Here is a 25,547-nt window from a genome sequence, read left to right as displayed (position 1 = left end):
CCCTAGAACTTAGAACTACTTAAACCTAACTAACGTAAGGACATCACACACAGCCATGCCCGAGGCAGGATTCGAACCTGCGACCGTAGCAGCAGCGCGGCTCCGTACTGGAGCCCCTAGAACCGCACGGCCACCGCGGCCGGCAGTGTCAGTGGCTGGAGTGTTGTGTTGTTGTTGTGGTCTTCAGTCCTGAGACTGGTTTGATGCAGCTCTCCATGCTACTCTATCCTGTGCAAGCTTCTTCATCTCCCAGTACCTACTGCAACCAACATCCTTCAGAATCTGCTTAGTGTATTCATCTCTTGGTCTCCCCCTACGATTTTTACCCTCCACGCTGCCCTCCAATACTAAATTGGTGATCCCTTGATGCCTCAGAACATGTCCTACCAACCGATCCCTTCTTCTGGTCAAGTTGTGCCACAAACGTCTCTTCTCGCCAATCCTATTCAATACTTCCTCATTAGTTATGTGATCTACCCATCTAATCTTCAGCATTCTTCTGTAGCACCACATTTCGAAAGCTTCTATTCTCTTCTTGTCCAAACTATTTACCGTCCATGTTTCACTTCCATACATGGCTACACTCCATACAAATACTTTCAGAAATGACTTCCTGACACTTAAATCTATACTCGATGTTAACAAATTTCTCTTCTTCAGAAACGCTTTCCTTGCCATTGCCAGTCTACATTTTATATCCTCTCTACTTCGACCATCATCAGTTATTTTGCTCCCCAAATAGCAAAACTCCTTTACTACTTTAAGTGTCTCATTTCCTAATCTAATTCCCTCAGCATCACCCGACTTAATTCCACTACATTCCATTATCCTCGTTTTGCTTTTGTTGATGTTCATCTTATATCCTTTCTTCAAGATACCATCCATTCCGTTCAACTGCTCTTCCAAGTCCTTTGCTGTCTCTGACAGAATTACAATGTCATCGGCAAACCTCAAAGTTTTTATTTCTTCTCCATGGATTTTAATACCTACTCCGAATTTTTCTTTTGTTTCCTTTACTGCTTGCTCAATATATAGATTGAATAACATCGGGGAGAGGCTACAACCCTGTCTTACTCCCTTCCCCACCGCTGCTTCCCTTTCATGCCCCTCGACTCTTATAACTGCCATCTGGTTTCTGTACAAACTGTAATTAGCCTTTCGCTCCCTGTATTTTACCCCTGCCACCTTTAGAATTTTAAAGAGAGTATTCCAGTCAACATTGTCAAAAGCTTTCTCTAAGTCTACAAATGCTAGAAACGTAGGTTTGCCTTTCCTTAATCTTTCTTCTAAGATAAGTCGTAAGGTCAGTATTGCCTCACGTGTTCCAGTATTTCTACGGAATCCAAACTGATCTTCCTCGAGGTTGGCTTCTACTAGTTTTTCCATTCGTCTGTAAAGAATTCGTGTTAGTATTTTGCAGCTGTGGCTTATTAAACTGATTGTTCGGTAATTTTCACATCCTTCAACACCTGCTTTCTTTGGGATTGGAATTATTATATTTTTCTTGAAGTCTGAGGGTATTTCACCTGTCTCATACATCTTGCTCACCAGATGGTAGAGTTTTGTCAGGACTGGCTCTCCCAAGGCCGTCAGTAGTTCCAATGGAATGTTGTCTACTCCGGGGGCCTTGTTTCGACTCAGGTCTTTCAGTGCTCTGTCAAACTCTTCACGCAGTATCGTATCTCCCGTTTCATCTTCATCTACATCCTCTTCCATTTCCATAATATTGTCCTCAAGTACATCGCCCTTGTATAGACCCTCTATATACTCCTTCCACCTTTCTGCTTTCCCTTCTTTGCTTAGAACTGGGTTTCCATCTGAGCTCTTGATGTTCATACAAGTGGTTCTCTCATCTCCCAAGGTCTCTTTAATTTTCCTGTAGGCAGTATCTATCTTACCCCTAGTGAGATAAGCCTCTACATCCTTACATTTGTCCTCTAGCCATCCCTGCTTAGCCATTTTGCACTTCCTGTCGATCTCATTTTTGAGACGTTTGTATTCCTTTTTGCCTGCTTCATTTACTGCTTTTTTATATTTTCTCCTTTCATCAATTAAATTCAATATTTCTTCTGTTACCCAAGGGTTCCTACTAGCCCTCGTCTTTTTACCTACTTGATCCTCTGCTGCCTTCACTACTTCATCCCTCAAAGCTACCCATTCCTCTTCTACTGTATTTCTTTCCCCCATTCCTGTCAATTGTTCCCTTATCCTCTGCCTGAAACTCTGTACAACCTCTGGTTCTTTCAGTTTATCCAGGTCCCATCTCCTTAAATTCCCACCTTTTTGCAGTTTCTTCAGTTTTAATCTACAGGTCATAACCAATAGATTGTGATCAGAGTCCACATCTGCCCCTGGAAATGTCTTACAATTTATAACCTGGTTCCTAAATCTCTATCTTACCATTATATAATCTATCTGATACCTTTTAGTATCTCCAGGGTTCTTCCATGTATACAACCTTCTATCATGATTCTTAAACCAAGTGTTAGCTATGATTAAGTGTTGTGTTAGAGATTGAAAATACATCGAGAAGTGTTACAATGTAGTTTATAGAATTGTAATAGGTTGAAGTGGGTTGTGCACAATGCTGCATAAACCAACAGATGACCACGTTTTCTCCATTTCCAAACATTTACTGTGCTGGTTAGAACTCTCTGTAGCACTCATTGTATGATGGCGTGATACTCATTCTGAGATCTGGACATCGATCGATTTATCTGCAGTCTTTCACAGTCACAACTTCTTCGGCATATGGATGGTAATGTCCCTTGTACTGGGAAGACTGAACCGTGAGCTTCATTGTGTTCAAACTGCGCATACAGACATTGTGAATTATCTTCATACATATGGTGTGCATACGGACGACTTAAACAGCGCATCAATACAGTGACAAAAGAAGAAGAAGCTGAAGAAATACCCATCAGTTTCAGAGAGATATATGCAAAATGAACTGCATACAAGAAACAGGTGTTCGGGAATTGCTGTAAAAAATCAAACTCTTGTTTTCGTTGTTGATCTATTACAGCCTATGTAGTGTTGCTGAAAAGTAACACAAGTCTCTTGATTTTCTTATTGAACTACCCCTCATCATTATACATTGAAACGCCAAAGAGTCTGGTATACTCATGCGTATTCAAATACAGACATATGTAAACAGGCAGAATACGGCGCTGCGGTAGGCAACGCCAATATAAGACAACAAGTGTCAGGCGCGGTTATTAGATCGATTACTGTTGCTACAATGGCAGAGTATCAGTATTAAAGTGAGTTTGAACGTGGCGTTATAGCCACCGCAAGAGCGATGGGACACAGCATATCCGATGAAGTGGGGATTTTCTCGTATGACCATTGCACAAGCGTACCGTGAATATCAGCAACCCGATAAAACATCAAATCTCCGACATCACTGCAGCCGGAAAAAGATCCTGCAAGAATGAGACCAACGAAGACTGAAGAGAATCATTCAAAGTGGCAGAACTGCACTCCTTCCGCAAATTGATGCAGATTTCAGTGTTGGGCCATCAGTGAGTGTCAGCGTGCGAATCATTCAACGAAACGTCATCGATATGAGCTTTCGGAGCCGAAGGTCCACTCGCGCTACCTTGATGACTGCACGACACAAAGCTTTATGCCTCGCCTGGACCCGTGAACATTGACATTGGGCTGTAGATTTCTGGAACCATGTTGCCTGGTCGGACGAGTCTCGTTTCAAATTATATCGAGCGAATGGACGTAGACGTGTATGGAGACCACCGCATGAATACCTGGGCCCTGTAGGGGTCTGTTCAAGGTGGTGGAGGGTCTGTAATGGGCGCGTGCAGTTGGAGTGATATGACACCCCTGATACGTTTAGATACGAGTCTGACATGTGATACATATGTAAACATTTAGTCTGATCACCTGCATCCATTCATGTCCATTGTGCATTCCCATGGACTTGGGCAATTCCAGCAGGACAATGCGACATTCCGCTGGTAATCAACCTCCCCAGACATGAACATTATTGAGCATATCTGGGATGCATTGGAATGTTTGGAAGAGACGCCACGGCTCGTACTGTTGCGTATTTATGGACAGCCCTGGAGGATTCATGGTGTCAGTTCCTTCCACCACAATTTCAGACATTATCTGCGTCCGTGCCACGTCGCCGAACATCTCAACAAATTGCAGTAAACAAGAAAATACGGTTTAAATGCACACAAATATATAATCCATAAGTGGAATCCACACACAGTTGTTGTTGTTGTGGTCTTCAGTCCTGAGACTGGTTTGATGCAGCTCTCCATGCTACTCTATCCTGTGCAAGCTTCTTCATCTCCCCGTACCTACTGCAACCTACATCCTTCTGAATCTGCTTAGTGTATTCATCTCTTGGTCTCCCCCTACGATTTTTACCCTCCACGCTTCCCTCCAATACTAAATTGGTGATCCCTTGATGCCTCAGAACATGTCCTACCAACCGATCCCTTCTTCTGGTCAAGTTGTGCCACAAACTTCTCTTCTCGCCAATCCTATTCAATACTTCCTCATTAGTTATGTGATCTACCCATCTAATCTTCAGCATTCTTCTGTAGCACCACATTTCGAAAGCTTCTATTCTCTTCTTGTCCAAACTATTTACCGTCCATGTTTCACTTCCATACATGGCTACACTCCATACAAATACTTTCAGAAATGACTTCCTGACACTTAAATCTATACTCGATGTTAACAAATTTCTCTTCTTCAGAAACGCTTTCCTTGCCATTGCCAGTCTACATTTTATATCCTCTCTACTTCGACCATCATCAGTTATTTTGCTCCCCAAATAGCAAAACTCCTTTACTACTTTAAGTGTCTCATTTCCTAATCTAATTCCCTCAGCATCACCCGACTTAATTCCACTACATTCCATTATCCTCGTTTTGCTTTTGTTGATGTTCATCTTATATCCTTCCTTCAAGATACCATCCATTCCGTTCAACTGCTCTTCCAAGTCCTTTGCTGTCTCTGACAGAATTACAACGTCATCGGTGAACCTCAAAGTTTTTATTTCTTCTCCGTGGATTTTAATACCTACACCGAATTTTTCTTTTGTTTCCTTTACTGCTTGCTCAATATACAGATTGAATAACATCGGGGAGAGGCTACAACCCTGTCTTACTCCCTTCCCAACCACTGCTTTCCTTTCATGTCCCTCGACTCTTATAACTGCCATCTGGTTTCTGTACAAATTGTAAATAGCCCACACGCAGAAGAAGGCGAATTCAGTAGCTTGGGTACGGAGTGATGGAGAACAGCGGGCAAACGAGCCTAATCGGAGCAAGTCCAGCACCGGAGGACATATTCCAAGATCCATAAACGGAAGTACCTTACCCAAAAATAAGGTAAGACAGGCAGTTACCAGAGGAAATCAACGTGATGACAGCAGACAGTCAACACTCCACACCAACATGTCCCCGTAAGAGCGACCGCCGATCAGACCCCGTAATGACACGCTCCCACTCACCATTGGTCACACGTTCCTCTCTCTCACTGCCCCACCATCTATCAACAAACTGCTTCCAAAACCCCCCTCCACCCTAGCCAAAGAAGACCGAAGCGCCGTCAGGTGACGTAACAGGAAAACGGATTGTGTCAGTAAGCAAAGATACAACAGCTCGAAAAAACAGCAGACGCAGCTCAGGAACACAGCCTATATGTTCAAATGAAAGATACAAGACAGATAGGCGACAGGGAATTTCAGGGAAAGCCTGGTCTACTTGAGCCTCATTTTTCCTAAAACTCTCAAAAACAGTCAAATTTTCACCCAATGGTCTTGAGATGTATGGTGAAATACTACAGTTGCCTTGTGTACAGAGGAAAGTAGGAAACCAACGCAGTGCGAAATGCAGAGACATTATTATTATTATTGTTATTAGACGGTCGGTATAGCAGTGGTGATGGTACTGACATTCAGCATAAAAGAGTCGGCAGTCTGCCTTCTCTTCAGTATGACTGTGTTCGTATTACTTTGCTGATTGGTGACAACTAGGGATCTAATCTCATTTATTAAGAGACTTTTTCGTAACACTGTGATTATCAGTTGTAATTCATTTGTGACGTTTTTCTTTAGTTTACTGATCATAGCAGATAAACAAAAGAGGGAAATAAGTCAGCACCTGTATAGTCTCTTCCATTACCTAAGACAGCTTCACAACGTTCGGACAGTTTTTCGACTTTACGTCTGTAGACAACATATTGGTAGCACTTCGTCTCATTGAGAATGACGCTGTGTTAGTAAAGTAGCGTAAAGACGAGGCGATGTGTCTCGCGAATTCTACCAGCTATTGTACTCCTTCGTATTGACCACGCAATTTCTCCAAGCACTCTCGTGAAACGGACAAATTTTGTCAGCAAAGCCAGCTGTCCTACTGTTCCGAAAATGTTGGACGTTTTCCAGACATGAGAGTTTTGCATGCAGAATATACTGCGCAATAAAAACGGTTTCCCATTCCGCATCACATAGCAGGAACATCGTCTGTTTCAATTTTTTGCGCCTCTCTTACTCCTAGGGGGAATGCGATATTTGCGCAACGCATCGGAAGTCGTGACAGCCCCGACAACCGTGACAGGCGATGCCAGCCATGTTCCCCCCGGACCGGCATCACGCACATAAGGACGCCCCGTGTTCCCCGCCCTCGTGATGGACGTGACCCGGCGGAATGTAAATTGCCGACGGCGCTACGCCAGTGTTGGCGATGGAACGGATACAGAGAAAAAAAAGTGCCAAAGGCAGTCGCCCTCCGTGGCCGTCCACGACGTGTTGCGTCCCATCCCAGTTTCTCGTGCTAGTGCAGGTTTTTTTTTTTTTTTTCTTTTTGTTCCGGCAGTCCCATGCGTCAAAATTCACCTGTTTTCTGCGGCCACGAAAAAGAGCGTAAATAAAACATGGATCGTTTCTCTCTGTACTCTGAAACACTTTTTGATGTACCAGAGTTCATTTTGTTGGGCAAACGTATTTTCACTTCTTATCGCGGAGTTCTGTCGAACAGTTCAGTTTCTTATTTTCCTACGTAGAATTCCATTAAATAATTATAGATTTCTTATGAAGTAACAGTGTTATAAATAACGTTTATGAGTGTGTTCCTTTCACATAAGAGCAAGGTATTAAAATTTTTAATTTTTCTGTATACAATATGAAGTTAAAATGTTACAAGTTATTGTTCAATTTTTTTCTACACATTTGACCACATGCTAATGAGATACATTATTATAGTCTGTAAACAAATTATTTGAAGATTAACATTTTTAGTGCCGGCCTGTGTAGCCGAGTGGCTCTAGGTGCTTCAGTCTGGAGCCGCGTGACCGCTACGGTCGCAGGTTCGAATCCTGCCTCGTGCATGAATGTGTGTGACGTCCTTACGTTAGTTAGGTTTAAGTAGTTCTAAGTTCTAGGGGACTGATGACCTCAGATGTTAAGTCCCATAGTGCTCAGAGCCTTTTGAACCATTTTTGAACATTTGCAGTGCTAGACGTATAATGTTTGAAATCTGTGACCATCTGTGAATGTATGTGATCAACTGTGACGGATTTTGGAGTGCTCCTGTACCACAAAGTTCTAGAGATCTGCTGTACAAGTGCAGTTATCATGTGAGCAAGAAGAAGAAGCTGTAAATAAAATGAAGTAATTAACGAACATGGATGCTATGGTTAAGACACAAAATATATAACAGTGACTAATTCCAGATAGAGCATGCAGTAAGCAAGAAAAATAGAGAGCTGCAAGGAAATGTCTAGAATTAGTTTTCGACAAGATCTTCGATTAAAAAACGTAAGTAAAAGGTAATCTGCACTTCCAGTTCTCAAACAACATTTTTAAAAACATTGCAGTACACTCATTATATTGGTGTAGATGGTAATTACAATAGAACACTGAACGTATTAAGTAGTTGAGAACAGTAGCAGAAGCGTTAGCGACCGTAAACTATTTTCTTGAACACTGATAAAGTGTTATGAGAGTATGTACGGATATGGAAAATGTGTGCGTTGGCTTCTAATCGCAAGAGATAATTTTCTTATCAATACAATGCAGGCTCTCACGGCCTGTATTAACTAGATCGTTGATTTTTCTTACATGGGCGTTAAGCCATGGCCAAAGGCTTTTTCAGTGTGTATATGTCACGAAACTTTAAGACACAGAAGCATTCATCTCACTGTCAACATTATTGGTGTATTCTGATCACGTTGGACAGGGAGTAATCGAAGCTATGATACTTTACAGATTCTGAGAAATTATTTCTGTTTGCGCTATTTACTTATACTATATTATGTTACAAGGCCAAGGAAATAAAATGCAGGAACACAATCTGTGGCTGGTCTTTTGTAAATGGAACCTTACTGGCAGGTGAACAGCAACTCGCTGTTGCTGTATTACTATCTTTACCGGCTTAGAAACGCCACTTTCATCTTTTAGCATAGTGTTTGGGGTGACACGTGGGGTGTTATTACTATTCTCTTTGCTTATGAAAATACTCCAGTGTATGGAGTAACACAACACATGTTGGTTTACTTAATGAAAACTGTCGTTGGAAATGGAAAACAGGTATTTTAAATATTCCATTATTTCTCTTACAGTGGTTGCTACCTTAAAATTAACACAAGACTATTTTGTAAATGGTTACTGAAATTCTTACATTTGCGGATTCCATTGAATTACAGAATTCATAGAAGACTTTTAAAAACAGCTGTATCTATTCAAATATCTATTTATATCTGCTAGATGGCCAATTTCCGTCTTTCATCGTTACCTTTTAAGTAGTTTATTTCTCTGTATGTACAATATGCTGCATTATGAAGTATAGTTCCATGAGTAGGAGCAAAATCTAATGATTAGTATTAAGATTACTCATCTGTTCACATCCTTCCACACCATTTCGGTGAAAGAATATTTCAAATGATGTGTGGAACATGTAACTAAGTAACCAACCAGTTACATATGGTTTAAAGTTTGGTTAGCACGATTGTATGGACATATGTGCGCCGTTGATAATTCTGAATCGATGGTAGAAAGCCTTTAGTTTTCCTAGTCATGTAATCATCGTTTTTCCTCCTCCTGCTCCATCAGAAAATGTACAGAGTGGTACAAAGCGGGCATAATGCTCCCCATGCGAAAGCTCCTTGAATTGAAAAGATTGATAAAAGTAAAGAAGATAGTTTCCTTTTGTTTGAAAACAACATTCAGTCATATTGACTGAATCGTGCCACTGAACAACTTTTTAACTGGATTTTCTAGCTGCTACGTCTGCGTACTTTGTACTTTGTAGTAGCCCTGTTACACTACTTCTTGACATTTCTAATGTACAAGAATGCTGTTCGTGCATTAAAATAACTTTCAGCTAAACTGTATAAGTGTTCAGGACACTGAGAATAGTAGTCCACCAAGCTACATCGAAAGTTCCTCGTACGTGCAGGCACTTATTGATCATACAGTAGATTCTCTTTAACAACTTCCGTTGCCACTTCTAAACTATCTACAGTCCCCTTCTGCAGAGTAAACCCGTATTGGATGTTGTTTAATATTCCTACTCACGAGGATTTTTTTGTTTCACGGAGTGCCACTGCGGTCATTTTAATCCCAAGTAAATCACATGGGATGTACTGGCAGTATGTCGCTTATTTTAATGAACTAACATCGATTACTGAACTGGAAAAAGGATAAATATGTATATAAGCACTTTAGACATTGTCTTTAATCTTTATCTTAAACGTCCTTACACTTACAACAATGGTACCCTGAATGTTGTTTTCAGCCATAAGAAAAATATCTTCTGCACTTTTCTGGATGTTTTCTGTTCACAGAACTTTCGCATGGGGAGCACAGTCCACGCTTTGCACCAGTGTTTGCACTTTTTCTGAAGGGGGATGAGGAGGAGGAGGAGGAGGAGGGGGAAAAAGAAGGGGAGCTTTGCTTCGTTGACTTCTGCTATGAGTACTAGAAATGTTTCCAGTTCAAAGAGAAGTTGTCTTCTTTTGTAGTTGGCTTTCCTCTTCCGGACATTTAAGTCTAGTCAAATTACGAAAACAATGAGGACACTTCTGGTGAAAATATTGTAAAAGACAACGGTGGGCCAGTTTCTTGTCATAAATGTTATAGTGTACGTCCAAGCTAATGTGTCCACTGTGCCTACAACTAACTTATGAGGAAATGGTCCAGTCCGACATCTCGAAACCTACTCTGAAACTATTCGCGCAGGAACAACACAACAAAAGAAATGCACTGTCAAAAATTTAGTTGCTGAGGCATTCTGCTTGAAAGAAAAGAAAAATGTACTCATTTTCTTCCGCTCGAACAACAACTTGTAACAACGGTTCAAACAGCCCTAGGGCGCGAATTGGCGGATAAACAGACTGAGCCGTAACAAGAGGCCGTAGTGTCGCCTAACGCAAAGTCCAAAGTGTACATACTTGAATCTGAAGCACTTAAACCATACCAAAAATGTTTCAAACCACAAATCTTTAGAATAACAAATTTTTTGAATAACATGTAGTTCATATCGATAGCTAATCCGCTGTGGATACATTTTTTACACGGGTGAGTAGCAGAGGAAAGAAAATCGATATAGTGATTGATGTCACATTACAGACGATTTTCGTGAATAGGTATTTTAATTTGTTGACATTAAATATTTTATAGCAATTCCTGTATCACAGTTCTTACGCTGATTTTTGAATAATGTATAACATGCTAACAATAAAACAGATACTTATTTATTCACTGCAGTGATCACGAAAATGTGAAGTGTTAATTGAATGACGGAAAAAGAAGACTTTTCCTTGTACTAGACACCTTTGATAAAATAAAAATTGATGCACTCAGGCACTTAACAGTGATTACTAGTAGACAGAACTAGGAATGACTAAGAAATGGTTGTGGCTGTTCTTCTCCATAGGATGCTGCGCAAAAGGCACACTTGATCACATTCGTAAGATGAGCAAACGGACAATGCAGAAATTACTGAAGTTTAACAATACTGTTCCGCAGATAAACCTGAAAGACAAGGATCGATTAGAAATTATATTACCTGACAATTTTCTGATAAATGCTTCACACCGTTGAAAACTTTTTATCGAGAGGCTGAATCACACATCTCTACTAACAATGTTTTCGTCGTACTCCAAAGGACAGAGGTGTCGTTACGTCCAGGCCAAAAATCATTCTCTGCAGATGGTAAGAAGACGTTTAAGGTACAACACTGAAAACTATTTGCTCCCAGTTTTCCACATTTTGCTACATCGATTGCGCCTCTTTTGCAAGTAGACAGTCATTTTCTTAAATAATTGGTCCTAAATGCCTTGATATTCCTGAAGACAGGGATGAAGCTGCGTAATGCCCTGATAAGAATGACTGGTATTGTTGTACAGGGATGTGTCATAGCACTCATCGACTGCACAGGCGACTCAGTCTGTTTTCCCTCGAAAGGATAATGTGTGGTTTGCCCAAAACCTGACCTGTTAGGTTTATAGGCAGCTTTTGTAGAATAACAAGTAGTTTTGTTTTCACGTCAGCTATGAAGTTCTATATAGTACTACCTATTAATGACATCTCCTGTAGACGTTTATTTGAAGTAAGCTTCGAAATTTTGCAACTGTCCTTTCCATACAATTTCCTGAATCAGCCTGACTAAGTAGAAGAAGCCTGGAAATCAGGAATGTTAATCTTACTTCCAGTTCATAGGAGCCGGTCTCATAGATCCTCCTTGATAACGTTGCACTGATTCTCATGAGCAGTTTCGAATAGTTTTTCTTTCGGACTGTTCCGAGTTACATTTTGGATCGTATTTCGTACTTCGTGTAAACCTTTCTTCCATTTATAGACTACTACTCATGTTCAGATATTATGAAACAAAACTGCTTAAGAATAATCGTTGCTTCCTTCCTTCGCGTAACCAAAGATAACCGTTTCTTTCTCACTGAAAGTTATTATCATACGTGTTTTCTTTGGGCTTGGAAGGTACTCTACTTTTATTGTGGACGTTAATTAGCACAAAAATCACCATCTGAACCACAATTCACCTAGTCGTCCGAGTTATTTCCTGCTTCTTTTAATGTTTCCACAATTTCTAACGAGATGTCGGCATCACTGGAATGAATATCCAGTAAATTAAGTAATAAGTAATATATATGCAGGCCTTCAGCAGACGTAGATAATTTCTATTGTATACAACGTTCCTCATATTACTTGCAATGTTGAAAATATTAACTGGGTTACACATTACTGTGAAACTCTCCAACCTTTACAAATACAGCTGCTATTAGTAAATGTATGTCAGGAAAGCACACAGAATATTAATTCAATTTTATCTTTTTTGTCAACACTTAGCGACAACGCATAAGAAATTGCTAATTATTATGGATATTAAATGAACTGCAAATTCGACCGAAATGTAACATTTGAAACGTCCCCTTATAAGAATTGTACACGACTGTGCTTAAACTGACACAATATTTTTAGCGCAACGCAATCTGACTTTCAAAAATCCCTACAAAAGAATGGCCCTGACTAACATTAACCTATACGTTTCACAAATCACTTACCTCACCAAAAATCTTCCTTACTCGAACTACTGCAATACAGCGAGCATCACTACTGCCAGCTAAATAAAAGATTCAAACTACGGAAGGCACTAACTACTGATAGGGATAGTTAGCAAACGAAAGATTTTAATAGAGAACAAACAATGTATTTACCTTAATACTCATAATATATATAGCAGTTCATAATATCCAGTATAACAAATTTCAAAACTCCGCCATCTCTGTCCCCACATCCACCACTTCTGGCGGCTCACCTCTAACTGCACAACACTACGCGCTGTTAACATCCAGCTGCCCCTCTACAATGGCAGACAACAATGCAAACTAGCCACAGACTGCACACAGCACAGCCAGTGATTTTCATACAGAGCGCTACGTGGCATTACCAACATAAAAATCTAAACAGCCTACTTACACTTTGAACAATTGCGTCAGAGAAACTATCTATTCGCTTTACAAATCAACAGGCGCGTTGTGCAGTGTTATCTGTTACTGTTGTTCTTTCAACCAAGGACATGCACCGCCGTGTTGCACATGCACTGTCTGCTACATACACGGCAGGGGTGTACATTTCTCCAGTCGCCTGGTGAGCTACTAATTTGGCAAATTTCAACTTTTTTTTTTTTCAAATGCTTATAGTATGTCTAAAATGCTAAAATTTTGACCTTGTGTTTCTTTTAGTGTATTCTTCCTGTATAAAAATGCCAGGGCATGTTTCAGGAGGTAGAATTGGATAGTTCCCTTTTTAGTTTCATTATAATCTAGGATTATAAGAGGTTTTACTGCTTCACCTTCACGTATTTCCTCCTTGAAATGCATAGTAGTCAGCACTGTCAGTTTTCGATGATACGAGACTATTGTAGATGATTTCTGGAACATAGAGGGACTTGAAGAGTCAGTTCTTCCCCTTGCTACAAAAAATTATGCTGACAGTTCACGACAGTTTTTTCTTATTGTTCCCAGCAGTCATCTATTTCCCTTCTATTTCCATTTACCGACTCCAAATTTGAAAAGTAGTTACCTGTGGTGATATTTATACAAGTCCTGGATAAATTCTCTGTCAGTTACAAAACTACTTATTCCCTGATTTATTCCTCCAGGCTCGTCTTCGCCGTTTCCTGTGTTCACATGCAGGTTTGTGACATAGCAAATAGTGCTTTCACATGCAGGCCATAACTTGATACCGTAGTTTCGAGGTTTTGTAGCTATATACTGGCAAAAAGGACAGCTGTTACTAAAGGTTACCAGTTGATCTTCAAATGTGATGTGTATGTGGTTCGTACGCATCAAGTAATGTGCTCACCTACCGTTGAAACACATTGTAAGAGTGGAAAAAAACGACGCACCACGAAGAAATTTTCCGAATGGGACGGAGTTCGGTAGATGTGATGGACATATACGGGCAAACATATGATTTCAATGTCAAAAAATATTTGATGATTTATTCAAGAGAAAGGGCACGATAAATTGAGAATGTCAATAACGCGTTGGTCAACATCTGGCCCTTATGAATTCAGTTATTCAGCTTGGCACTGGTTTATAGAGTTTCTGAAGGATACGTGACAAATTCTGTGTAATGGCTGGTTTGATACTTACAGTCCCGATATGACTGTTTTTTTTCTAATTTATTACGTCTATGATTCTGTGGTCGCTGGCCACTGCTGAGCATCATGTATAAGCAGGCAAAGAAAGCACATTCAAACTCTTCTCTGTCCATTTGTTCTTTGTGACTGTTTTCGTTCTTCCAGTTCAAAATGTTCTGGAAATTCTGGGCTCGCAAATAATGTGTATGCTGACTGCACTCTATTTACATTTCGTACACTTCGCCGCTTTGGACCTGGAGGACACTTGATTTTTCTTTCTTCCTTCCTCCCATTCAATCTGACAGGACGTTTCCCCATGTTTTTTTTTACATTTTTGTACATGCAGAAACCGGATTCCTATTTTACATATTTATTTACATATTATTGCTAATACCATTGTTATTATTAATGTTGGAAACAAATGGTAGATAAGATATATATAGTTGAAAACATTCCGATTTGAGATCTCATCAATTTCAGCAACAATAATGTTCAAATCTCCAACATCAGCATCAGAACCTCCAGCTGATTCGCTGCCTTTAGAAATAGTAACATCAGTCTCTCCGTTGCCATCAGATGATATTTCACTTAATTCCTCTTCTTCATTCAGAACTGATTGTGTTTCCGGACTACTCAAAAGTTTTCCACTCGTAAGATTATTCTACGATTAACACCAAGTGAGGCAATACGCAACAGCTGCTGAGGCAAGAAACCATAACAATGGGCACAAAATAAGTGCGAAACAATATTTTTATAGTTGCAGGCGTTTCGTATAAAAGCTGTTCAGCGTGATATTCATCATTCTGTTTCCAAAATGTTACATCTAAGAAACAAAGAAAAAATGCAAACTGAGGTCATACTAACCCCAGTGGTATCCTGAGTAAAAACAATCCATGAATAAATTTTAATGTCTTGTAAATATAAAACTGAACAAAACATCGTGGGTGTAAATGACAAAAAGGGTGGAAGTCACATATTTTGACAACAAAAAGTTTCAAAGACAAGAGAGGTATATGTTTCAAATGTTCTTGTGGGATCATATTGACCCTAGTTGTAGTAGGACGGTTCATAAATCCTTAGAAGTATCAAAGACCAAGCTTCTGTTTATTAGCAGTATTGGCCAAACTTTTTACTCTATATCCGCAAGGCTGACAAGGTGGAGTTTAGTAACTTCCGCACTGTTCTACTTTACGGGTATTACTATTGGTATTATTTTAGCTTTCATCTGTTTACTCGGTGAACAGCTGTGTTTTAAGCAAATTATTGTTCATTGCTGTGACATTTGTTGGAAGGGCACTAAACATTCTAAGGACTAAGTTTACTGTTAATTCCGTTTCGTCAGGGCTGTGTAATTTTTTCTTTCGTCAGTCTTTTCTATAGCTTTCTGCTTATGTCATCGTATTTGTGTATGGCGCTCGTAATCGGCTTTCTCTTCGGCTGTTGCAGGAAAATAATGTAGCATGAAGTGACTGTGTGTTTCCTCCGATAGACCATAAACAGAGGACAACTGTATATAAGAAATTATGTTATTACTAAATGTTACTTAGAGTAATACTTACTGCTACATACATACTCCGAAAGCACCGTACAGCGCAGGGTGGAGAGTACCTTGTACCACTTCCAGTCATTTCCATACCCGTTCCAATAGCCAATAGGAACAGGGAGAAACTATTGACTAAAATCGAGTCCTAATTTGTCGCATTTTATCTTCATGCTCCTTAGGTGAAATATACGTTGGCGGCAATAGAATCGTTATGCAGTCGGCCTCAAATCCGGTTCTCTAAATTTGCGCGGTAGTGTCAAGTGGAGAGAGTATCGTCTTCCCTGCAGGGATAAGTTCACGAAGCATCTTCGCTAACACTTGCGTGTTGATCGAACATACCTGTAACAGATCTAGCAGCCCGCCTTTGAACTGCTTCGATGACTTCCTTTAATCTGACGTGGTGGGGACCCCAAACACTCGAACACTACTCATGAATGGGTCCCACTATTTTTCTATACACCGTCTGCTTTATGGATAGTCTACACTTTCCCAAAATTTTCCCAAAAAGAACCAAGTCGAGCATTCGCCGTTCCCACTACCAACCGGACGTGCTCATTCCATTTCATGTCGCTTTGCAACGCTATACCGAGATATTTAATGCACCCTACTAATGCTGAATTCGAACATTACAGGACCGGTTTTCCTACTCATCCGCATTAACTTAATTATTCTACATATAAAGGAGCAGTTCATCAGACCAACTAGAAATTTTGTCTAAGTCATCTTGTATGTTCCTACAGTCTGTCGACAACGACTCTTTCCCGTACACGACAGCATCATCAGCAAACAACCGTAAATTGGTGCTTACCTTGTTCGTGATGTCATTTATCTATATAGAGAACAAGAGCGGTCCTATCACACTCCCCTGAGGCACTCCTGACGACACCCTTGTCTGTGACGAACACTCGCCGTCTAGGACCATGTACTGGTTTTCATTACTTGGATAGTCTTGGAGCCACTCACATACTTGGTAACGTAGACCGTATGCTCAGATTTTCGTCAACAGTCTGCAGTCGGCCATCGTGTCAAATACGAGGTGCATTCAAGTTCTAAGGCCTTCGATTTCTTTTCTAATTAACTACTCACCCGAAATCGATGAAACTGGCGTCACTTCTCGACGTAATCGCCCTGCAGACGTACCCATTTTTCACAACGCTGACACCATGATTCCATGGCAGCGGCGAAGGCTTCTTTAGGAGTCTGTTTTGACCACCGGAAAATCTCTGAGGCAATAGCAGCACGGCTGGTGAATGTGTGGCCATGGAGAGTGTCTTTCATTGTTGGAAAAAGCCAAAAGTCACTAGGAGCCAGGTCAGATGAGTAGGGAGCATGAGGAATCACTTCAAAGTTGTCATCACGAAGAAACTGTTGCGTAACGTTAGCTCGATGTGAGGGTGCGTTGTCTTGGTGAAACAGCACACGCGCAGCCCTTCCCGGACGTTTTTGTTGCAGTGCAGGAAGGAATTTGTTCTTCAAAACATTTTCGTACGATGCACCTATTACCGTAGTGCGCTTTGGAACGCAATGGGTAAGGATTACGCCCTCGCTGTCCCAGAACATGGACACCATCATTTTTTCAGCACTGGCGATTACCCGAAATTTTTTTGGTGGCGGTGAATCTGTGTGCTTCCATTGAGCTGACTGGCGCTTTGTTTCTGGAGTGAAAAATGGCATCCACGTCTCATCCATTGTCACAGCCGACGAAAAGAAAGTCCCATTCATGCTGTCATTGCGCGTCAACATTGTTTGGCAACATGCCACACAGGCAGCCATGTGGTCTTCCGTCAGCATTCGTGGCACCCACCTGGATGACACTTTTCGCATTTTCAGGTCGTCATGCAGGATTGTGTGGACAGAACCCACAGAAATGCCAACTCTGGAGGCGATCTGTTCGACAGTCATTCGGCGATCCCCCAAAACAATTCTCTCCACTTTCTCGATCACGTCGTCAGACCGGCTTGTGCGAAGCCGAGGTTGTTTCGGTTTGTTGTCACACTATGTTCTGCCTTCATTAAACTGTCGCACCCACGGACGCACTTTCGACACACCCATAACTCCATCACCACATGTCTCCTTCAACTGTCGATGAATTTCAATTGGTTTCACACCACGCAAATTCAGAAAACGAATGATTGCATGCTGTTCAAGTAAGGAAAACGTCGCCATTTTAAGTATTTAAAACAGTTCTCATTCTCGCCGCTGGCGGTAAAATTCCATTTGCCGTACGGTGCTGCCACCTCTGGGACGTATTGAAAATGCGTCAACATTGCTTGGCAACATGCCACACAGGCAGCCATGTGGTCGTCCGTCAGCATTCGTGGCACCCACCTGGATGACACTTTTCGCATTTTCAGGTCGTCATGCAGGATTGTGTGGACAGAACCCACAGAAATGAGCATGTTTCTATCTCTTTCCAGCCCGAAGAAAAAAAATCGGAGGCCTTAGAACTTGAATGCACCGCATACAGAAACCTGCTATTACCCTTCATCCATGATTTTTAGGATAACATGCGAGAAAAGTCCAGACAGGCGCAGCGAAAACTGTTTATTACCGCATCATGGATAGCTTCGTGCCAATGGACCGACGTTCTAGAGGAAGCACCGCTAAGGAATCACGAGCGAAATAATTGCGAAAGTATTAGTAAGGAAATGCAGTAGACCGAGAATTACCACCGACTGGAGTGGCGAGAGCATCCGTCGTTAATTTTGTCAATACGGACGCCACGCCACAGTGGACTGCCGCCAGCAGAAAGAGAACCCCGTGGCCAACATAACATGGGGGAGAGGGGGGGGGGGGGGGCGTTTACGATCTGGTCCGGCAGCGATAGCCTGGACTCCCAGCTCAGAAGTTGGGCGGACGGAAACAGTACCAATTTCGCCAAGACGGGTAGGTCTGGTATCGCCCCGAGGTAATGGCTCGCTCGGAATCCTCTGCAGAATTTCGTTATCCTGCAAATTATTAGGGAAATTAATCGATGGTCTTGGAAATTACTTTACCCCCACGAGGAAGGCAATCCCATAGTGGTCTTTGATTTCCAGGAATATTGGATTAATATCATCAAATAATTTCATCGACGTTCGAATTAGCAATCTGTGCATTCCGTGACCTACGCCAGTAGATTCGTAATATTACGATTATCTGAATCTGCGATCGCAAATGTTGATTACAATACATTTAACTACTGTCACTTTATTAGGAACCTGGATAGCGTGTGCCTTGTTTGCTGTAGGTCAGAAAAAAGTCCCTGCTTTAGAAATTGTAAAGAGATTATTTGTGGCATCGCGGGATCGCTATATGATTATATGAATGCATTTATCCGTCAAGATGGCATTTCTGTATTCAAGCCAAGAGCACAACCATCAACGCTCGTCAAAAGGTACTGGACAACACATCAACAAACATCTGAATGCTGTGTAGCGCAGTTTTATCAGCACACACGCAGCGTAAATCAGCCTGCCCCCCCCCCCCTTTCCGCCGCCCTCATCCCAAATCACAGAGGGCTACTGGTCCCGAATAAACAAATTGTAAGAGCGCTGATATCCTTCAGAAAGGCTAGTCGCTTTCAAGAACCTTTTCAGATGGCACCGATTCACATTCTGCCGTCGGGTCAGCCCTTTCATCAGTAGCCTGGGATATATTACTTTCTGAAAGGTCAGCCAGTGTTAGTTGGGCTTCCTCACTTGGATTCTTGTGTGCAAGTGGGATGTGGCTTCTGTCTTTATCAACTAGTTCAGTCAAATGCGTGAGACTTTTTAACCACCTCTGCCAAAAATGCCGTGCTGATTTTATGAGGCACACAAACCCGCGGGCTTCCGTCATCTATGTAGATATGTAAGGGCTACCGTTATTCGATGTTTTCGCCATCTTTCGTAACGTAATTTACAGTTGTTGCTTTGTTATAACTCGGCAGTGGATCTTCGAAAGAGGCTGCTATTCTATGCTGGGTATGAGGTGTTTCGATTTGCATGTCAATGCCGACGTCCCTGCAACATAACCCGTGTCAGCGGGCTCTGGTCTTGGGAGAGGTTGTGTACGTCCTTCACTACCAATATTGTTAATATTTGCAGCCATTTTCCTCAGTTTTCTCATGAAGATAGGAAAACTTCCTTCTTTTGCAACTGAAATTTATTCTTGAGTATCATACGTGTTTCCCCTGTTCATGTCAGTCATCTTCAGTGATCTGTCGTTTAGTTAAAAGTATTTACATGTGCGATTTGTACCGATTCTTTGCCAGTTTGTTTAGATTTAGCCATTTCTGTTTACGTTTATATGTCAGCTCTATAGCCTGTGACGAAGATCAGGGCAAATATATGCAGTTTTTTACAGTTTATGTTCCGTGCAGGGAAGTATTTACTGGAAGAAATCTTTCCCTTTTTAGCTCATGTAGAATAACAGATGCGTGGATGAAAAGACATAAACATGAATTTAAAAAAAAAGACATATAATTGTAAATAGAAATATTTAGGTCTAACCAAACTGCCAAAGAATCAGTACAAATTTCATATCGAAATATTTATAATTAAATAATTTTATATGTATGACAGACCACCGAAGATGCCTAACATGAATAGGCGAAGCGTGTCTGGTACCCAAAAATAAATTTCATTCCCAAAAGACAGAAGTTTTCTTACATTTACAATAAAACATTTTTAAAGTCCGTTTCACAAATCTCAGATTCCCCTACATTCAGTGTTTTGTGCCTTTCACTGGGTTGTGTTGTTATTGATAACACAGATACTTCTGTTTGTTCCAGAACAGCTGTTTCTTCTGTATTAGTTTTTCGTATTGGTCACATTGTCATGTCTTTCCTGGTGTAACCGGCTGCTGAGAAATGAATATTGGGTGGTGTTTGATGTCTTTTGTGTTGATTGGGTGCTGGAGGAATTTATGTCTTCGCCCGTAACATTCGAACATTTTTACAGTTTTTCTTAACATGTCCCTTGCCATGACACCCATTACATTCAATATTTGTTTCAATACTATGCTGTTCATCAAAACGATTTTATACGACTGAAGCCTGGAATTTCCGCTCAAGAAGGTATCTCCTGCCAACGACTTAATGCCTAACTAAAATGAAACATTTTACTAACGATTCACATGTCTAATGTGAATTGGAAGACGTTAAGAGAAAAACCACTCTAGTGCATGTTGCTTTTAATTACTTGAGCCTAATACATGTCACGTAATTTTACACCATGATCCTTCTGAAGTTGGTCGACATAAGCAATGGATTTGTGAAATACACGTATTGCTCCTTCTGAAATGCTGAAGCAGTGAGTTATAATCTGCCCATCAATTACACCACATACCACTTAAACACGGTCAGTAAAGGATTCCGCGACGTTGTCGATGACAGCTTTTGCTGCTGAGCATGTTGTAGTATCATTCATCCCTGCAGGATTGGTTTCAGTGGCATCGTTATTGAGGACTCCCGTACACAGCACCGCCACTAACGAATTCAGTAAACTAGTCATATTCCAACTACCCATTGGCCGCTATGCGGCGTTCACGTTATTTAAAACGCCACAACTTGGGTAAGTAGATGCAAGATCACGATTTTCTATTCGGGATCTCGAAGACCACTAATGTCGTAGTCTTAGAATATCGTTTTAACACACACACATACACACATATACACACACACGCACACGTACACACATGTGCGCGCACGCCTGTCTGAGGACCCTGCATCACTTTTCGCGTATGCCGGCCAGGGTGGCCGAGCGGTTCTAGGAGCTACAGTCTGGAACCGAGCGACGGCTGCGGTCGCAGGTTCGAATCCTGACTCGGGCATGGATGTGTGTGATGTCCTTAGGTTAGTTAGGTTTAAGTAGTTCTAAGTTCTAGGGGACTGACGACGTCAGATGTTAAGTCACATAGTGCTCAGAGTCATTTGACCCATTTCACTTTTCGCTTTGAGCTAAGTACAGACTTGAAAACCAGAGACTGTCACTTGGGGATGTGGGGTGAGGCAACACCAACGTTCATAGGGGCGGGTGTGGATTATCATATAAGATTAAAGGTAGCTTTGTAACTACTGGCACAATTTCAACATAATTCGATATACGTACTACCCACAACATGGAAAAAAATGATATCCTTGGGTACATCCTAGTATCCGTAAAAGTGAGCACGGATTTATACTGGAGTAAGGAGTCATAAGAAGTGTAACTCCGTTTCACTTGGAACAGTTACAGTTAAACTTGAAGCAAATATAACTCTCTACGTGGAAAATTAATAATGTGGACCAGAGACACACCTATAATCCCCTGGGAATGAAGGAGGAAATAAAGTCCCTGGTTCATATGCAATCAATGTACTACACTTATGACGCAGTAACTAAAAATAAGAAACTTCTAACACCGTAAAGATTGGGGAGTATGTAAAAATAATGGTAAACGTTGTTATCAGAGTTGCTGCGCTGTTTGAAAACAGTCATGATATGATTCAATTCCGCATTTAGTCAAGAGTTTGAGTAGAACTACAAAGAATTTCCTGAAAGGAACTTACAATGAAAGGAATCATTTGCCAGTAAAGCAAATTTTTCGGATATCATTCGTCTTTCTATATCATTCGTCTTTATACGAACGTAGCCGGCCGAAGTGGCCGTGCGGTTCTAGGCGCTACAGTCTGGAACCGCGCGATGGCTGCGGTCGCAGGTTCGAATCCTGCCTCGGGTATGGATGTGTGTGATGTCTTTAGGTTAGTTAGGTTTAAGTAGTTCTAAGTTCTAGGGGACTGACGACCTCAGAAGTTAAGTCCCATAGTGCTCAGAGCCATTTGAACCATTTTATACAAACGTATATCAGTAGAAACGAATTTATTTCTAGACTTTATAAAGATTATGAAGAAATGAATAGTGAATTACGAATGTTTTTTAAAACTCTTTTTTTAGTTAAATGTTTATCTTAATTCATTTGAAAATTTAAGCTTTCAATTTGTATAATTTGTTTCTACACACAAAGTTTTACATCACATCGGTTCCGAGAGTTCCGGAATCTGTACAGGAAATTGCAATATAGATCAACATAAACATCATTTCCGCCCTTGTCATTGCATTTTGTACCACTATACAGCGAGACTAAGAGGTGATGGTACATATTGCTGGTCACACCAGTACTTCTAATACCCAGTAGCATGTCCTCTTGCATTGATGCATGCGTGTATTTGTATTGGCATCATATCCACAAGTTCATCAAGGCACTGTTGGCCCAGATTGTCCCACTCCTCTACGGCGATTCGGCGCAGATCCCTCAGAGTGGTTCGTGGGTCACGTCATCAAACAGCCCTTATCAATCTATGCCAGGCATATTCGATAGGGCTCATGTCTGGAGAACATGCTGGCCACTCTAGTCGAACGATGTCGTCATCCTGAAGGAAGCCATTCACAAGACGTGCACGATGGGGGCGCGAATTGTCGTCCATGAAGACGAATGCCTCACCAATATGCTGCCGATATGGTTGTACTATCGGTCGGAGGATGACATTCACGTATCATACAGCCGTTATGGCTGACCACCAGCGGCGTACGTCGGCCCCACATAATGCCTCCCCAAAACAGCATGGAATCTCCACCTTGCTGCACTCGTTGGATAGTGTGTCTAAGGCTTTCAGCGTGACCGGGTTGCTTCCAAACTGTCTCGGACAATTGTCTGGTTGAAGGCATATGCGAAACTCATCGGTGGAGAGAACGCGGTGCCAATCCTGAGCGATCCTTTCGGCATGTCGTTGGGCCCATCTGTACCGCGTTGCATGGTGTCGTGGTTGCAAAGATGGACCTCGTCATGAACGTCGAGAGTGAAGTTGCGCATCATGCAGCCTTTGAGTCGTAATACGACGTCCTGTGGCTGCACGAACAGCATTATTCAACATGGTGGCGTTACTGTCAGGGTTCCTCCAAGCCATAATCCGTAGGTAGGGGTCATCCACTGCAGTACTAACCTTGGGCGGCCTGAGCGAGACATGTCATAGACAGTGCCTGTCTCTCTGTATCTGCACCATGTCCGAACAACATCGCTTTGTTTCACTCCGACACGCCTGGACACTTCCCTTGGCCGGCCGGAGTGGCTGAGCGGTTCTAGGCGCTACAGTCTGGAACCGCGTGACCACTAAGGTCGCAGGTTCGAATCCTGCCTCGGGCATGGATGTGTGTGATGTCCGTAGGTTAGTTAGGTTTAAGTAGTTCTAAGTTCTATGGGACTGACGACCTCAGAAGTTGAGTCCCATAGTGCTCCGAGCCATTTGAACGATTTTGAATACTTCCCTTGTAACAATGCGGATGCAATCGAAGGGCGGTATTGACTGTCTAGGCATGGTTGAACTACACGAGTTGTGTACCTCCTTCCTGGTGGAATGATTAGAAGTGATTGGTTGTCGGAGCCTCTCCGTCTAATAGGCAGGCGATGCTCATGCATGGTTGTTTACATCCTTGGGCAGGTTTAGTGACGTCTCTGAACAGCTAAAGGGACTGTGTCCGTGATACAATATCCACTGTCAACGCCTATGTTCAGGAGTTCTGGGAACCGGTGTGATGCAAAACTTTTCTTGATGAGTGTATAAACAAATAAATAAAATCTTTGATTTTACGCTTGAGGTGAGATTGATTCGTTCTCCAGTCCAGTACACGACTGATGGCAATGAGAAACCTGTCTACGCTAGGTAATAAGCTAGTTGAGAAAAATTTTGAAAATATTCTGTTTGAGATTGATAATATTTTCCGGTGCTGTCTCCATTACACTGTGTTTTTACTGCATCCATATCACCAGATAATCTCTAAATTCTGGACGCTAGTGGTCTTTGTGTAGTGCTACAGTGATTTTCGGGGAAAATTTGAAATGCAATCACCAATTCTAACTGTAGGAACATGTCAAACAATGATATCTATGAATATTATAGTATCCGCACATCTTGCCTCTTTTTAGAACCTTCTATGGGAGGGATGGGCTGTGGAATCGTGTGAGACAAAGAAAGAAGAAAAGAACTGAAAGGAAATTACTATATATTTCCCTCATCTACTAATAACATGACGACTAGATTGCCTAGTATATGTCTCGTGGGAATGTTATTATCTATTTTGGAAACGACAACCAACTGACGTTTCGTAGTTACTTCAGTAGAATACAAATCTTTATAAGCTGCTTAGTTTTAGATTTCAACGCGAGAGACTGGTGTTTCATACACTAAAAATTAGAAAACGGTGAATGCGTTCCGCTCTGGCTTTTGTATTTGCAACTGTCTGTCATTTGCTCTCATACGCTCTCTTTCTCGAATACGCCCAATGTTTCCAGACGTATATTCCGCCACGAGGCAAGAATTAATACAGACGCATTTGAATTCCGCAGTTATCGCTTTTGCATGAGCGCATCCGTCGGGCATTTCGAGAAACTTCCGTTTGAGGGGCCGCTCAAACGGCAGCTATAGAATTAATATCTCGTTTTACCGCCTGGCGGAATTCTTTGTGTCTGCAATATCCTGCTGGAACGTTCTAATAAGGAGTGAAGCTCATAGCTTATATCCTTAAGAGAAAGGCTTTTAATTAAATTTTAAAATTGCGTTTTCTACCGTACGCCTTGCATAGCGGCCTTGTCGGATGGCTGACGTCTCTCCAACTTCGAATGCCCTCAGCTGTTATTGAAGCCTGAAACTGAGTGTTCTGTCTGTTACAGAACAATATTATCATTTCGGATGAGCTTCTACTGAAAAATACCACAATATGTTTTTGGAGTAAATAACTTAATCTGTACTTTTCTATATTGAATGTGCCTCTCAGGCATGTTCTCTACACACAGAGACAAGAATTGCTATAAAGACGTAATGTATAGAATAGTTCGACAATCCTCCAGTTGTGTATGTCTGTTTTTATTCCC

The sequence above is a fragment of the Schistocerca cancellata genome, chromosome 8, assembly GCF_023864275.1.
Source record: "Schistocerca cancellata isolate TAMUIC-IGC-003103 chromosome 8, iqSchCanc2.1, whole genome shotgun sequence".
Taxonomy (NCBI): Eukaryota; Metazoa; Arthropoda; class Insecta; order Orthoptera; family Acrididae; genus Schistocerca; species Schistocerca cancellata.
This window is presented reverse-complemented; position numbering follows the sequence as displayed.